We start from the raw sequence: 15,110 nt of genomic DNA on the forward strand, positions 1-15,110 counted from the left end.
CATTTAGTAAATGCTTTGCTTTATGAAATCTGGTTTGAGTTCTCAGCAGAGGAATTAAAAATCAGGACAGGGTGAGCTATGAGGAACGGAGAGCTGAAATGCTGCACTATTTCCTAGTTGCTGACCGAACGGTGTGCTTTCACTGAGGGTGTTTATTCCTGGTCTGGAGCAGTTGTGGAGGGGCGTATAAGCATCAGCTGGGAGAGCGGGACAGGGCAAAATAGCCTGGCTGGTTAGTTCTTGGCTGGCTCTTTTTCTTCCTGCTGATGTACAGAGAGGGCTTATCCTTCAGCGGAACAAAAAGTTACTTTTGTTACTTGGAGAGGAAATGTTGGTAGATGTGAGGGGAGAAGGAATGATTCCTCCAGAGTCCCCTTGACTTTGGAGAGTGCTGCTGACAAAGAGCTTACAGGCATGATCTTTGGGTTCATAAAACACTGGAGTCATGTTGAGAGAGCCAGGTAGGAGCCAATGTGCTGCAGGGCTGGGAACTATGGATATCTCTCTGCCTGATCCTTTGGTGGTGCTAGTGTTGTAGCAAATCAGCAGGTTGGCTGTACTTGCCTTGATGTAGCAAATCATACTGTCTTTTTCGTTACTTTTGTGCCTTTTTTTCTTTAAGCTTGATTCTTAACGTAGCATCTGTTGCCATCTTAATGACTGTGCTCCATACCTGTGTGCTGATGGTACGCAGGATGCTTCCTGAACTGTGTGTTACATTACTGTATTGTTACTCTGTCTGTGCAGGATAGTGGTGGGTTATAACACCCACCCCCACCCCCCAGTTTCCCTAAATACTGGCTTGCTCTCTTTCTGACACGAGGGCCTTCTGTTCTGCCAGGTTACATTGTCATGGTTCCGACCATCAAGTTGTGCTGTTGTGACCTGATGTACTCTGGTTGATGGATTCTGTCAAACACAATGAAATGAGCAATTAGGAGACAGTTAGGGTGTTTAGCCATTGCTTGTTAGGAGCAGTTTGTAGCTGCTGTTCCACTACAGATGTATTTCTGTGCTGAGTTCTCAAATGTCTTCTGACACATGCCAACTGCACTCATGCCACTTGTATTTACAGTCAGGTTTTTCTGAAGGACAGAAAGTTGGTTAGGATAAGGTTTGTTTTAGCATGGTGTGCCAATGCGAAACATCATACTTCTGGATGCAGGTTTGAATTCCTTACAGTTTGGCAGCATTTTACATTTCTTAACTGTCTGATGAGTATTTGGTTGCTTATGTGAAGGGTTTCACTATTTCTGCCTGCAGTTCATAACACAAAAGCTGCTGGCACTGTTAAGACCCTTATTGTGCTGGCTGGAAGTCCCAAGGCAGAACGGGCAGTTGCGGCGACAGAGGTGAAGTTCTGGCTACGCTGACTTCAGTGGGAGTTTTACTGTAGATGACAACGGGCCGCAGCTTCAATCCAGGAGTAGTGCTCCCTTCTTTTTGGTAATCCTGGTGTATGCTCTAGGGAAGCTTTTGCTTTTCTGCTGCCACCCAGACTGTGCCTGTTAGTGCAGAGAAGATATGTGTCTCTTAGGATGTCATGCTGTGCCTTTCGCAAGCACAGCATTCCCGGGAAGGAAATCGGGGCAGATATGAGTGGAAATAAAACTCTAAGTGTAGACACATGCTGACTGTCTCATTGCTCCTGTCTTGAGCCATTCCCAGGAACATGGATCAAGCACTCTGAACCGAGCAAGCTTAGCTTCTTGAGACTGCGGTGGAGCAAGCCATCAGTGGCTGCAGCCAGTGTATCCCACAGTCCCTGCTTCTGCATTTCCAAATTATCGGTTTAGTGACAGACACTCAATATGTGAAGCAACAGTACATTCATTAATTCAACCCTACTTAGCTTGTGCATGCTGAGTGAGTTTTGTGTATGTGTGTGATCTAGCGAGCTGTTCTCAGAGACACTTCATATATCCAACATCCAGATAAATTTTTATATGAAATGGAAGCGACAAATGGCAAGTGTTTGATACTTCTTTTACCACATGGAAGTTGTGTGGTGCAGAATATCAGAATTTGCATTTAATCAGTGCTGGCTGAAAGCTGGTCCAGGTCATGGCCATGTAATAAAACTGATCCTTTCAACAGGAATGCATTGCTTCAGTGTTTTTTATATTCAGTGGCATAGAAGAGGAGTTGTTAACATACAATAAAAGTGTTGACTGGGATTGAGGTAGTTGGGTTTTTTTTAATTTTATTTTATTTTTACAGTGGAAACACTTTGGTGTCTGTAATGCCAGTGCAGACAGTTTTCTTTTACAGTGCATTCTTTTACCAGGCATGTACCCCAGACTTTTAGGTATTTTGCCCATATATGACAACAAGAGGAAAGAAAATATAAACTAATGTGGAACTGAGTAGCCTGTCTTCCATGTGCATCCTTATATCCTTAGTTTAAGAGACTTATATACAGAGAATGTCTTAAACAGTTACAAATTATACCTTGTTAGTGTCTCTTAGCTTGTTTGCTATGAAAATTTATGCATCTACACCAAAAAAGTCCTACTTTTCATGTAATTTAGATAAGTGCGTAGGCCTCATTTTGTCCCAGTGTGAAAAATTATAGATAGCATAACAGGCATAAAATCAGACCCTGAACACATACTAGTGATGCTAAAATCTGGGCGAGTGTGTCAATGGCAAGTAAGTTTTGAGCACTGTTAGTACTGTTGGGATGCAAAAGATGGCAGTGCTGTGAAGAAGGATCTGAACAAACCCGCTGAGCTGCTGTTCAAACCTCTGCTCTGGGATCTGCATGGGCTTCCAGCCTCTCGGTTGTGGGTTTTCTTTATGTGCCATTCAAAGAGTTGATGATAATCATTAACATATCCTTTGCTCTGTATCTAAACCCTAAGTACTGTGTTGTCTTCAGTGCTTGAGCTTGAGAGCTGAGCTGGGAGCTGGAGGCAGGACTTACTGGGGCCTGGACTAGAATATGCATCATGTGGTGGTTTGGGAAACAGGCTGTTCTTGGCTTGTTTTTTGCTTAGCTTTGTATGAAAACTGCAAAACACAGAGTAGTTTGGGGTGAAATTGGTGCTCTGTGGGAGTACCTCCTGATTTTACTCTTTTTTTTTTTTTTTTTTTTTTTTTTTTTTTTTTTTCCCCTTCCTTGAACGAATCAAGAGCAGACCTTGATGTGAGGGATGTGGGGGTTTGTGTTGGAAAATTCTCTGTTGTCTTATTGAGCTGTTGTTGATTTTGCTGCTGTTCTTGGTATATGAGCCTGGCTACTACAATAATTATACCTAAACATGTCTGTGCCTGTACTGCCCGTCAGCCACAGTAAATCAAAGCATGGACCCTGCAGGCACTTACAGCAAGTTAACATAAAAACCACCAGTGGCTTTGCCTGGGAGAAGACAATATTTTCTTTCTTTCTCCTGGATGCTGCTGCTGCTAACTGTACATCTTTCAGTGCGTGAATGTAACTTCCTTTGACATCAGTGAGTGTTGCCTTGCTCATTACATGCATGCCAGTGCAGCACAGGCTCTGCCACGGGGGTTCGGTGACGCTGCCCTCTGCTCCTGCAGAGTCCACTGCTCCATCCCTGGGCTGCAGAGCCAGTCGGAGAGATGCAGCAACATGCAGGGTGCCTCCTGTGGGCTGATATCCTCCTTCCTTCCCTACTGTCTGAGTGGATTTCTATCTGCTTTAAAAGGCATCCGTGACTTTTTTTTTAAAAAGTATTGTCCATATTTTTATGTGTTTAGCATCCCAACCTGAGGTGTGTTGGGCTTCCCAGGCAGGTGACCATCAACAGTCTGAGTTAGGCCACTTCTGTCTTCAGTAGAGTGGTGGTGGCGTTTAATGCTGACTGTAGTGAGAGTTGATTTTGGGCAACTCAAGGCTCTTAAAATCCTGCCCTGCAGCATTTCCAGCTTCTCAGCTGGGTCCTGTAAAGCATCTGTGGAGGGGAAAATAGTTCTGATGACTTCCTCTAGCGCTGGTGAGAAATGGTCTGTCACCAGCCCTGGAAATGCACAACGCAACTTGTCTCTGCTTGCACTGTGCAAACTGGCTGTAAATAACATTTCTTCTGTGTCTTTGCAGACTTCAAAGATTATTCCAGCTGTTGGAGGAAGCCTAGTGAGAGAAGGTAGCTGCAAGTTTAATTGTAGCTTCAGGACTTGAGCTAAATCGAAATCTAAACAATCTGATAAAAATTACAGCCACTTGAATGTTAAAGGTTAAAAGGGAGCCCTCTTCAGAACAACTATTAATACTTTGCATCTTAAAATAAAGGAGCTTATTAATATTCCTAAATAACATTGAACATACATTATATTTTTGCCTTCGAATCATCTGAGCACTTCTCATGATAATGCAGATTAAATTTAGTAACAAGTGCATATAATGACAGTATAAATGTCAGTTTTCCTCTCAGATGAGTTGCACTGGTATCTTTTTAATATTAAACATGATTATGTGCAATATCACTTAAACAAATCCCGGCACCCATAATCTTTAAGAGAATGTCTCTATGTTCTGCCACAGGGTGAAATTTTTTGTTGACTCTCCATATTTAAATAATTAGTTAATAATTTTGACATCTGCATGTCTGGGGTGGTGGGTTTTTTGGTGTTTGGGTTTTGGTTTTTTTTTTTGAAAGATGGTGTTGGAAATACTTTAATCACCACGTTGAGGATACAAATGAAATAACAGCAGCTTATGCTGTGGTCAGGTGAGTTAAATTGTTGCTTGCATGGCTGCATCTTTGTGGTGTGATTGCATGCGAGGTGGAGTTGCCAGCTTGTGTTGGCATGACCTAGCTTTATGGATTTTTTCACTGCAGTGCAATGCATACGATGGATACACTGGCAGTGAGTAAACCCAGAGGTGAGCTTTTATGTGGAGAGGCTTGCAGTGATGTTTTTTAGTCAAAATTCAGACACTAGTATTCCCTATTAGGATCTTTAAGGGAGCGTAATTGCTGGTTTCCTTTGGAAAAGACCAGCCTTTTTCTTTGTTCTTGCACTTTGGGAAAAATATCATTTTCTGCTCTTCTTTGCCCTTGATAGTGGGTGTCTGTATTATTGTAGTGGCCTGGACCTAGAAAGAGCCTGTGCTACCCAGAAGGAAATGTTCATCTGACAAAGAAGCTAGAGGATGGGGTGGAACAACAGTAATAGTAATTATTACTATTGTTATTGTAAGCTGGAGGGGTTTTTTGAGGTTTTCATTCAGTAGCCAAAAGCCTTCAATGTTAACAGATACTGAATAGCTGGAGGGTGATGTAAGGGGTGGTTCAAAGACAAGGAGCAGCGCACTAGTAAAGCATCCCAGCACCACCTGTGCTGCTTGCCTGGAGCCGGGAGGTTGGGTAGTGCTGGAGTTCCTGTGAGCTTTCATGGAGCAGGTTGGTTTTAAAGTCTTGCTATTGACCTTCCATGTGTGGACACGGCTGTCTCCAAATGATGCTTTGGATCACTTCAGTGCATTGGACTGGGCTTGGCCAGCCTGCCTCGCTGCCCTGCAGCAAGCTGCTGGCCCGCTTCCCTCCGCTTTGCATGGCAGCATCTGTTTGAGAGGTTCTTTACCCGGCATGGTTTGTGCAGGGAATATTTAAAGATGCCCACAAGGCTCCTTTGCTGTGGTTTATTGCATTAGTAGAAAGCATTGTGGTATAGATCATTAGGACTATAAGCAAATATTCTGCGTGCTTTTATAGCCATATCGTAAGTGCAGGAAAAAGTGGCGAGACGGGTACGCTGCTGACGGGGCTTTGAGCATTGACTCTCAGCAATGCGTGATGCGTCTGGCAGTGGTTTGCCTGCGGGCAAACGTACGTGGTGAGGTTTAGCTGGATTCGTGCTGGGATCCTGGTCCTGTGAGCTTGCGCAGTGCATGCTTGGGCTCTGCTTTGGAGCAAACCAGCAGATAATGTAGACGGAGAGAGCCTAAGAGGCCCTGCTGGAAATGAAGACACTGGTGATTCCCTATGGATTAGTAGGGTGTAGGTGAGAAGACCTGCGTACTACGTTAAAGCAGCAGAATGCAGAGGTTTGTTTCTTTCTCTCTGCTTCCTCAGCTCTTTCCAGAAGCTGCATCCTGGAACATCCTTCCCAGTGCTGGTTCCCTCTGTTTGGAGTTGTTTAGTGACAGCTAAAATGATTCTTGAACATTAATAAGCATCAGTTGATCTACTGCTGACTTTTTTTCAGCAGTGAAAAAGTGGGGTGTGAGTGTGGGAAGACTAAGGAGGAAGTGGAAGAGAGGAGAGGATTTCAAGTTGAGTGAGGAGTGAGTAGAGCATGCTTCTATATCTGCGCATGGGTTAAGGAATGTAAAATAGCAAAGGATAGGAAAAGAAACAGTGGGAAGGTGCTGGTTTCTGGTGGTGGTGACTGAGTAAAGGAACATGGAAGTTTTGGGATCCCAGACTGTGCTAAATATCTGGCTGGGGAGTGGGGAGAGGGAGAAAGATGGATAGGGAGTTTTGGCTATATTAGCTTTTAACTGGGTTTAGGGTTTTTTTAAGCCGTCTTAAATACTTGAGATTTTCATCATGGCTACAACAACATAGTTTGATGTTCTTAGATTGACAAGCCTAAAATGTGCTTTCAGACTTAGTTTTTCGTTAGCTCACTGTATGTGCAAGCAGATCCTTTGTCTCCGGCTGAGACTAAACCAGATTCAACTCTTATCAAAGTGTTGTAACTTTGGGCATGTTTCATCCTTTATGATATTGGTTTGTTGTTGCTGTATCTGTAAAAATGAAGATGATGGTGATAATAATAAAAGTTTTACTACCTAGAAGCTTTGAATGAGTCATTGTTGTGATAGGCAGACAAAAGCTGAAGGAGCGTGTTTATTGCAGAAATTCACATCAGTTCTCTCACTAACTCTTCTGAGAGATTTCCTTTTGGCTTTATAACTTCTCTGCTGTGCAAGTACTTCTTAGCCCAAGCGTTTATCAAACGCATTTAGCATTCCATCACTCTTACAGGTATAACAGATCTATCACAGTCTGCAGTGTATGCCCTGCAAGGGGCTAGTGTGCCCAGCGTGCTGGCCTGGCTCACATCTGTATCGAGAGCGTCATTGGCAAGAGTGGGGAATCTGAAGCATCCTGCAGTGATCTCTCGTGCATATAATTTACCTTTTTCACTTCTGTTGCTTTTCATCTCTTGTGTGCTCTTGCCCCCAGTGCTCAGCCACAGTGAGATGTCCTCAGTCCATGTGGCGGCATGGAAGAGAGCTAAGCTTTTACATCAAAAGTAATTTGTCTCCCAATTGATGTGTTGCTGGAGTCTTTGGGACATCATTACTCATTCGTATAGTCCTGTTGGGTATGTCAACCCTGCCTGTTGAGGGCTGTTCAGAAACTGCCGTCAGGACCAAAACTGCTCTATAGCAGCCAGAGGTCAGCCCTCCAGTTAGTCGGTAGCTCCTGAACTCAAGTCTAGGTGGTGGCTGCTGGTGCTCCCAGGTGGCTGGGGGCTTGCAACTGTGTGTAGCTGTGTTCAGAAGGCAGGCTGGGCAAGGAGCTTGTCATGGCCCTGAGCATGCTGTGCTTATGGCCATTCCTGCAAATGCCCTTCAGGGGTTATATGGAGATGCACATTGGCTTTAGTAGGAATCATTAAGCAGAAACGATGTAGGTCATTATCCTGTGTGGAGTGGGAGTTCTTGTGTAGTGTGTGTGTGTGTGTACATTGAGGATTGTGGCTGTTAATGTGCTGCATCCTTACAGAGTTTGAGTAATGGTGCTCTTAGGTGTTTTAAAGTTATTCATAATAGGATTGGCCACCTTCAGGGTGCACTTTATGCGTGGGCTATCTTTATTGTACTGATGGCATAACTATAGTTGTTGCTGAGGGTTAGCAGAAGTCCTGGCTTGTACTGTCCTCTTGGTTAAGTAGTTCTTGGCGTTGATGGAGTCGTTTTCAATCCACTGCAGTGAAGCTGAGATTAGAATCTGATTCTTTGGATTTCAGACAAAAAGAATAGTGACTTCTTCTTGTGAGTGTTCGTTTCCCTGCCAGTGGAGTTTGGATGACTTCATCTCTGCATATATCAACATGCTGATCAAGTTTCACAGCAAAGTATCCAGGGGTAACTATAACAAATATTTCAAAATGTGAGCCTGAGCTGTAATTTAAGGCCTCGCTTGGTTATACAGTTCTGAGTGTAATGGGAGTCACAGCTCAGGGCTGGATTTTCAGGTAGCTTTATCTGCAGTAATATTCAGCTGTAGGTCTATCAAAACAGCCTTCTAAAGCCAGAGCTGCCTGTGGCATGGCATTTGATCAAACGTGCCTTAATAAAACCAGTGCAAAGTTCCACATCCAAAGGAGAAGTCAAGTCTTTGAGTGTATCTCCCTTTCAGATACCTGTTAAGAAGTTATAGGGCTGAGATCCTGTGAAAATGTTTCCCAAGGGAGATGTGGCTGGTTGGTTTGTTCTTTCCTTTTCTTTGTGGGATGCAATGAGTGTAGTAAGGCTGAAGCTCATCTCCTGGGTGGAGATGGGAGCAGAGCATTTTGCAAAGTGATTGCTGAGCAGCTGCTATTTACAGAGCAGGATTTTAAAACGAACCATCACACAGAGTTGCATGCCATACCTTGCACATGGAGGTACTTCAGCTGCTTGTTCCAGAAGGTCAACCCTAGGTGCATCTCAGAGGAATCAGGATGTTGTCGAGATCTAGATGCAGAAATGCAGTGACTGTACTTGTCTCTTCTTTCCATTGCCAGTCAGAGCCTTTTATTTGGAGTAATGCTCTTCTGTCATGAGCCAAACAAAACCACAGAATTAAGCTAAAAACATACCAGACTGTGTGTTTTAAAACTATCAGTTAATCTGTTAATTTTAAAGAAAAGCCTTTTTCTATCTTGCTTTCCTGTACTGATTTCTTTTTTAACTCTTAGTATCTCTTCCATGGCCATTCATGAGATGACTTTGATACTAGGTCACTGGGACAACAACGGTAATAAGAAATGTGTGCTTTGTCACTTTGCAAAACTGGTAACTCTTTCCTCCCTAAGAGTTTGGACCCTGAGTGGAGCAGACTTCATCACTGACTATTGTGAATATGTAAAGGTTTGGCATCTTCTGTAATATTGAGACTTTCAAATCAACCAGAGATGATAATGTAGTAGTTATGGAATGAAGAAATAAGTCTGAAGACCAACCGTTCCCCCAAGGGAACTGTTTTAACATCATTGTCTACGTGCTGGGGTTCTCCCCACTGAAACAAGAAGCTGAAGGGAAAAGTGGAAATCCTGAAACTTTAATTAAAGTTTGGGAATATTTCACAAATGCATTTGGAGAAAGATGTTACTGCCCATCATCTTCAGGTCTTGTTGCCTTCAACTCTGCAAAATCTCTGGGGGTCCAGTTTTCAATGTGAGTGTTGGCCTGGTGAGCTTTTCTCACCCTCAGCAGTAAGTCCCAAAGCTGTGTCCCCTAGGAAGGGATTAGTAACAAGCCCTCCCGCTTAATTTAAATGGACAGACTTGTGCTCCACCTGCAGTGGTACTGCAGAGACACAGAATTCTGATTTGTTCTATGATAGCTTTCTCTAATGAGTTCCCATAAAACGTTTAGTGTATCTTGGTATTCAGTGCGTGGGTGTTTCAGAAGATGAACCTTTAGAAGGAGGGAGCTTATGGAGCAGTTTGATGGGAATGACTGATAATGAGTCAAAATGCTGCTGAACTGCTGCTCTCTGGTATGGTCTATCTGGTCTTCAGAACCAGCCCCTTCTGGAGGCTTGGTTGCACTTATGTATTGGGGACATAGCTTCTGCTCACAAACACATAGTTTGTTTCACAGATAAATATCAAAAGGCTTCATGAGGAAGGACAGGATCCTTAGTCACTCCCATTTTAGGAAAGGAATCAAGGCAGAGGCAGGTGAATTGACTTGCCCCACAGCCACACAAAGGTTGGTAATTGAGTGAGATATGGGACCCAGCTGTCTTCAGGTTTCTGATCAGCAGCAGAGCATGCTCAGCAGTTTCACCCAAGAGGAAGAAGATGCTACGAGGTAGTTGCATGGTTTCTTTTGGGTACAAGCTTTTTATCTAATATAGGCGGCTGGTGGACGCAGGAGGAGACCAGTCCTGAGTAGAGTTTGGTGGTACTGCAGGCTTGCAAGCTCCTTCTGTATTGGGTGTAACCCTCTTCTCCCTTTTGCCATAGGCTGGCTGATAAACCACTTCCATTTAAACCAGTATCTAATGTACTCGCTGGTTTTGTCTAGGATCAGAACATCACAGAGATGGATCTAAGATGTTTTGTTCCACATTATTCTGCTGCCACTATTTTTTCCTGTTAATCTATCTCAGCTGGAACCAAGGATCACCTGCATTTTCTCAGAAAAACAGATCTTTGTGATTTCAGCCTTTTGGGTTCGATCTCCTTTTGTCATTTCATTTAATTTGCACTGGTTTGGACCATTCTTGCGCAGAATGTGTATTTATGTGTATAGCAAGGAGTACATAAGGGAAGGGAGCAAAGAGGAAATCCCAGTTTATTGCCTTGCTGCTCCTGAGCACCTCCAGCAGTGCAAGCCCTGGCTGCATCCTTGACTATGCATTGCGTTAGCTTGGCCCAGCTCTGCAGCATTAACAAAGTAAGTAGTGTCTGTTAGGATGCTGTGCATGTTGATTTAACTCAAGATTTCCCTCCTATTCTTCACTTTCCCGTAAGAGACAGTTACTAACAGCGTAAAAGTACTTAAGTGGTATTTCTCTAGAGAAAAAAAGAGATTTAGATTTTCAGGTAGACAGAAGTCATCCATGAGACTTCATAGAGGTGCAGTTGATATGAGTCCAGGCTCTGAACTCATGCACCCCATCCCCACCCTGCCCCACCTGCATGAGTTAGACAGGTCTTCTGGGCTCCTTATCATTAGCAGAGCTGGAGATAAAGGAATCTGACATGTGAGGGGTCACCCAAGCTTAGGGGCAGAGGTTGTCTCTAAGGTTAATGGTAAGTGCTTCCAGGTGGAATTCCTCCCTTCATTCCTTCCTTCCCAGGTATTTGGCAAGGCACTTGGGGTGGGGGATTCATGCTGCTCTTATTGATTACAGTGACAGTAGAGTTGACAGATTAGATACATAACTTTTAGCTGGCTGAAATCAGATGAGAAAAATTCCCCTCTTATCTTCTTGGGTGGGTTCAGTGATCTCCAGTAGTGCCACCATACATGTCTGTTAGAAAAGAATATTGGCAGAAGAATAAAGAAAGGTCTTTAGAGGGAGGGGAGGGGGGGAGAGAGAGAGTCCCTGCTAGTTTTTGTGTTTTTTTTTTTAATCTGAGGACCCAGCATGGTTAGGCAGTTGCTAATGTGCCTTCCTGGAGATGTCTGCTATTGAGAGCATGTGGGCGTTGTGTTTTGTGAAAGTAGTTTCTGGATGAAAGTTCTTGACAAAGGTAAGCACACTTAACTTACAGACTCTGTAGTTAGGAAGCAGCAATTAGAAGAAAATAGCAGAAATTAAAAGAGAAAGAAAATTTTTATTAACGCCTGTCTTTGTGGTAGTAAGTAGGTCAGTGAGCTGAGAAAGACCCTAGAAAGACTTGTTGTTCTCACACAGCCAGATTGGAAGAAAGATGCTGAAGAAGAGGCGGTGATTTAGTCAGGGGTTGGTGGTGTAAAGGAAAGAGAACTGGATACATAGTCAAAATTGCAGAAAACATCTTAAAGTCTGGGTTTGGAGACAAAGATGGTATCAGTGCTGCATTCCCATGCAGAGATAGCCAAACCTGTTGTGTTTGGGTTTTATGGATGGGAGGCTAAAGCTCATTAATTGAGGCCATGCAGGATTATTCTGTTGCACGTCTGATTGCTGACCTTGGTGCAAGGCACCGTCTCTGTGTGTGTCCCATGGAAGGCAAACCATGCCGCTGCGTGGGTGGTGAAGGGACTGCGGGACCGCCCTGCACAGGGCTGCAGTCACGGGGTGTGCACAGGAATCAAGGTGCCCTGATTCGGGACCCGCAGAAAGCAGTTTGCGTGATGAGCAAGTGATGACACCAATTCCCTCTCCCCAATGAACACAAGGCTAAGATTCCAATTATTTTGCACATAATGAGGAGGTTACTGAAAGAGGGACTGGAGTTTGGCAGAACAAAATGGAAGCGTTCTTGGGCTTCCATTTTGCAGTGGGAAACGTCATTATTTAGTTATGTGGTTATGAATGAAGTTCTGGTTTTTGTAGTTTTAAGTGCTTGAAACAAGTCAGTGATAGTTGTGGTGTTCTGTGGATCACATAAGGTATTGTTGGACAGGGGTTGCTGGGGGGGCTGTGACTGTATAGCTTAGCTTTTTTGAAAGCATCCTAGGGCTAATCGAAGAGGATAATAATTCATGGGGTGAAATGTGGACATATAAATATATTAAAGAATCAAATCTATTGCTATTAACCAACTTTTTTATTTTAAGGAAGAAAAATTTTACACCTATCTTTCTGCAGACTAATGCTTATTAAATAGGGGATTAAAGTAGTGATACTTCATAGAATGGTTTGGGTTGGAAAGGACCTTAAAGATCATCTAGTTCCAACCCCGCTGCCATGGGCAGGGACCTTCCACCAGCCCAGACTGCTCCCAGCCCCATCCAGCCTGGCCTTGAGCCCTGCCAGGGATGGGGCACCCACAGCTGCTCAGGGCAGCCTGGGCCAGTGTCTCACCACTCTCATAATAAATTTCCTCCTAATACCTGACCTAAGTCTACCCTCTCTCAGCTTAAAGCCATTCCCCCTTGTTCCATCACTACATGCCCTCGTAAAAAGTCCCTCTCCAGCTTCCAGGTATGTTGCCTTGAGGTATCGGCAGCTGCTGTAAGGTCTTCCTAGAGCCGCCTTTTCTCCAAGATGAACAACCCCCACTGTCTCAGCCTGTCTTCATGGGAGAGGTGCTCCAGCCCTTTGTGGCCCTGCTCCAGCAGGTCCATGTCCCCTATATGTTAGGGGCCCCAGAGCTGGACGCAGCACTGCAGGTGGGGTGTTGTAAGAGCAGAGCAGAGGGGCAGAACCGGCTCCCTGGACCTGCTGGCCACACTGCTGGTGCAGCCCAGCATGCAGTTGGCTTTCTGGGCTGTGAGCGTGCATTGCCAGGTCACATTGAGCTTCTGGTCCACCAACCCTGCAGGTGTTTCTCCTCCAGGGCTGCTCCCAGTACATTCTCTGCCAGGCCTGTATTTGTGCTTGGGAATGTAAGAAACTTGAAACAACTGGAAGAACTGAGCTGTTACTGCACAGGAGAGGGATGCTGGTGAAATGGTAACAATGGCTGGCATATGTATTGGTATTGGCAAGCCAGGAGTGCTCTGGGGCTGACTGGTGGTTACAAAGCTGCAGGAGAAGGCTTGTTAGCACCCTGGGAATCCCAGTCTGCTGTTGCTGTGGCAAATACAATGAAAATTTCTCAGTGATCCGTTGTTCTGAAAATGTTTTGGAACCACTAATTTTTTACCCTTTTTTTTTTTCTTGTTGCTTTGGTTTTGACAGGAAAGAATTTTCATCTGAATGGAATTGTTTATGAGCATTTTAAAACTTTTCCAATATTTTTTTCCATTCCTTATAGGACAATATGGAAACAAAATAACAAGAGATGGTTGTTGCACATAGAAACCTGTAGTCATTTTCCAGACAGCTTAAAAAACTTTCATAAACTTGAATAGGACACTTTAACAAAAAATGTGTGCATGCACAGAATTAGCAAGCATCCGCATCTAATTTTTTCTCTTTTTATGTCTGTATAAATTTACTTAATGCATAGAGAGGCAGCAAGCTATGTACCTGTTTAGTTTTCACGTTAATGAAGCTCTAGTTTGAAAGAAGATGAAGTTATAAAAATGAAGTGCTTCATGGCATTGATTTCTCTAGACACTAACAAGGCAGAATTCGAGTGGAGATGACAACAAAGTAATGTCTCTGTGGGCTCAAATGCCAAATTACAGAATATGTAAATAAATTGAGTCATCCTGTTACTTTGCAGGCTAAATTACACAAAAAATTTCTAGAGTCTTCCAGAGGTACGTAAAACTAGTGATGCAGTACTAAAGGGGTATGACATATTAAAATAATTTCTTAGTGTATTACAGGATTATATTTTGGAGTGGGTAGTTTCAAAGAGGAAATCATTCTTCATTTAGTACAGAGTTGTATGGCGGAATCAGTTGCAGGAGTAATGGAAGTCAACCTGCCAAATTACTGGGACTAAAAGGCAAGTCCAGTCTTCTTCGTGTTATTGAATGAATACGTACAAGTGTTAGGGTAAACTAATCTAAATTATAAATTAAAGAAATTACTAGAGGCATGGATGTAGCTCCATTGCCTCCAGAGGGATGCAACAGTCTGTCCCTGCCACAGGATCTTGTTCCTGCAGCCTGTCATATGGGGGATTTTAGAACTACCTCGTTGCACACCTGTCTCTCAAAACAAATTCGGTATTTTGGAGTGTCATGTTTTTGTGTCTTGGTGGCTTTGTTGGTTGTTGCAAAGAATTTACAATAAAAAGGACATGCCTTTTCCTCTTTTCTTTCCCTCCCGCCTTCATTGGTGCTTTGTGCTTAAGCTGGGGTAGTACTATCCAGCTGGAAACATCCTTCATCTCACGTGGCATTCGCTTCTTTAGGCTAGGTACTCCTGCATCACGTTGTTGGAGGGTTTTTTCGTGTTGTAAGCATGGAAGTATGTTTGTGCAAAACCACTGGCTTTAAGTGGTAGTGTGCAAATACAAGTGAAAAACTGGCCCAGTCAAATCTCTAGTACGAGATTAAGATGTCTGAGAGAAATTTTAGCTTTAGTGTAAAATCTCACCCTAAAATCGGAAGGGAAAATACTCGGCATGTTCGTGAAAATGGAGCCGGGGAAACTGGAGTCTGTGATATCACTGGTTTTATAGCACACTTCCAGAACAGTATTTCACTTCGGGAGGAGTCACCATCAGCTCAGTGGATTAAAGAATAATTGGATTATACGCTTTGGTGTGGATTTTGTTTTGGTGTAGTATGGGTATTTCTAATGCAAGTCCAGGTTGCAGTTAGGTTGAAGTCTTCCTTCATTTCTGTGATTGTTGCCTGGTTTTGCCTCCTGTAGCTTCAGCAAGTGGTTGAAAAGAACTCCAAGAAGTATTTTGGTACA

At 43.5% G+C, this 15,110-nt stretch overlaps 1 protein-coding gene across 10 annotated transcripts in view; it reads left to right on the top strand.

Moving 5' to 3' along the window:
• The window catches only part of FAT3 (FAT atypical cadherin 3), a 416,215-nt gene that overhangs the window by 1,589 nt on the left and 399,516 nt on the right, over positions 1-15,110 (top strand). The gene's annotated exons all lie outside the window — the stretch shown is intronic.

Source organism: Falco punctatus (assembly GCF_963210335.1).
Source record: "Falco punctatus genome assembly, chromosome: 2".
Classification (NCBI taxonomy): Eukaryota; Metazoa; Chordata; class Aves; order Falconiformes; family Falconidae; genus Falco; species Falco punctatus.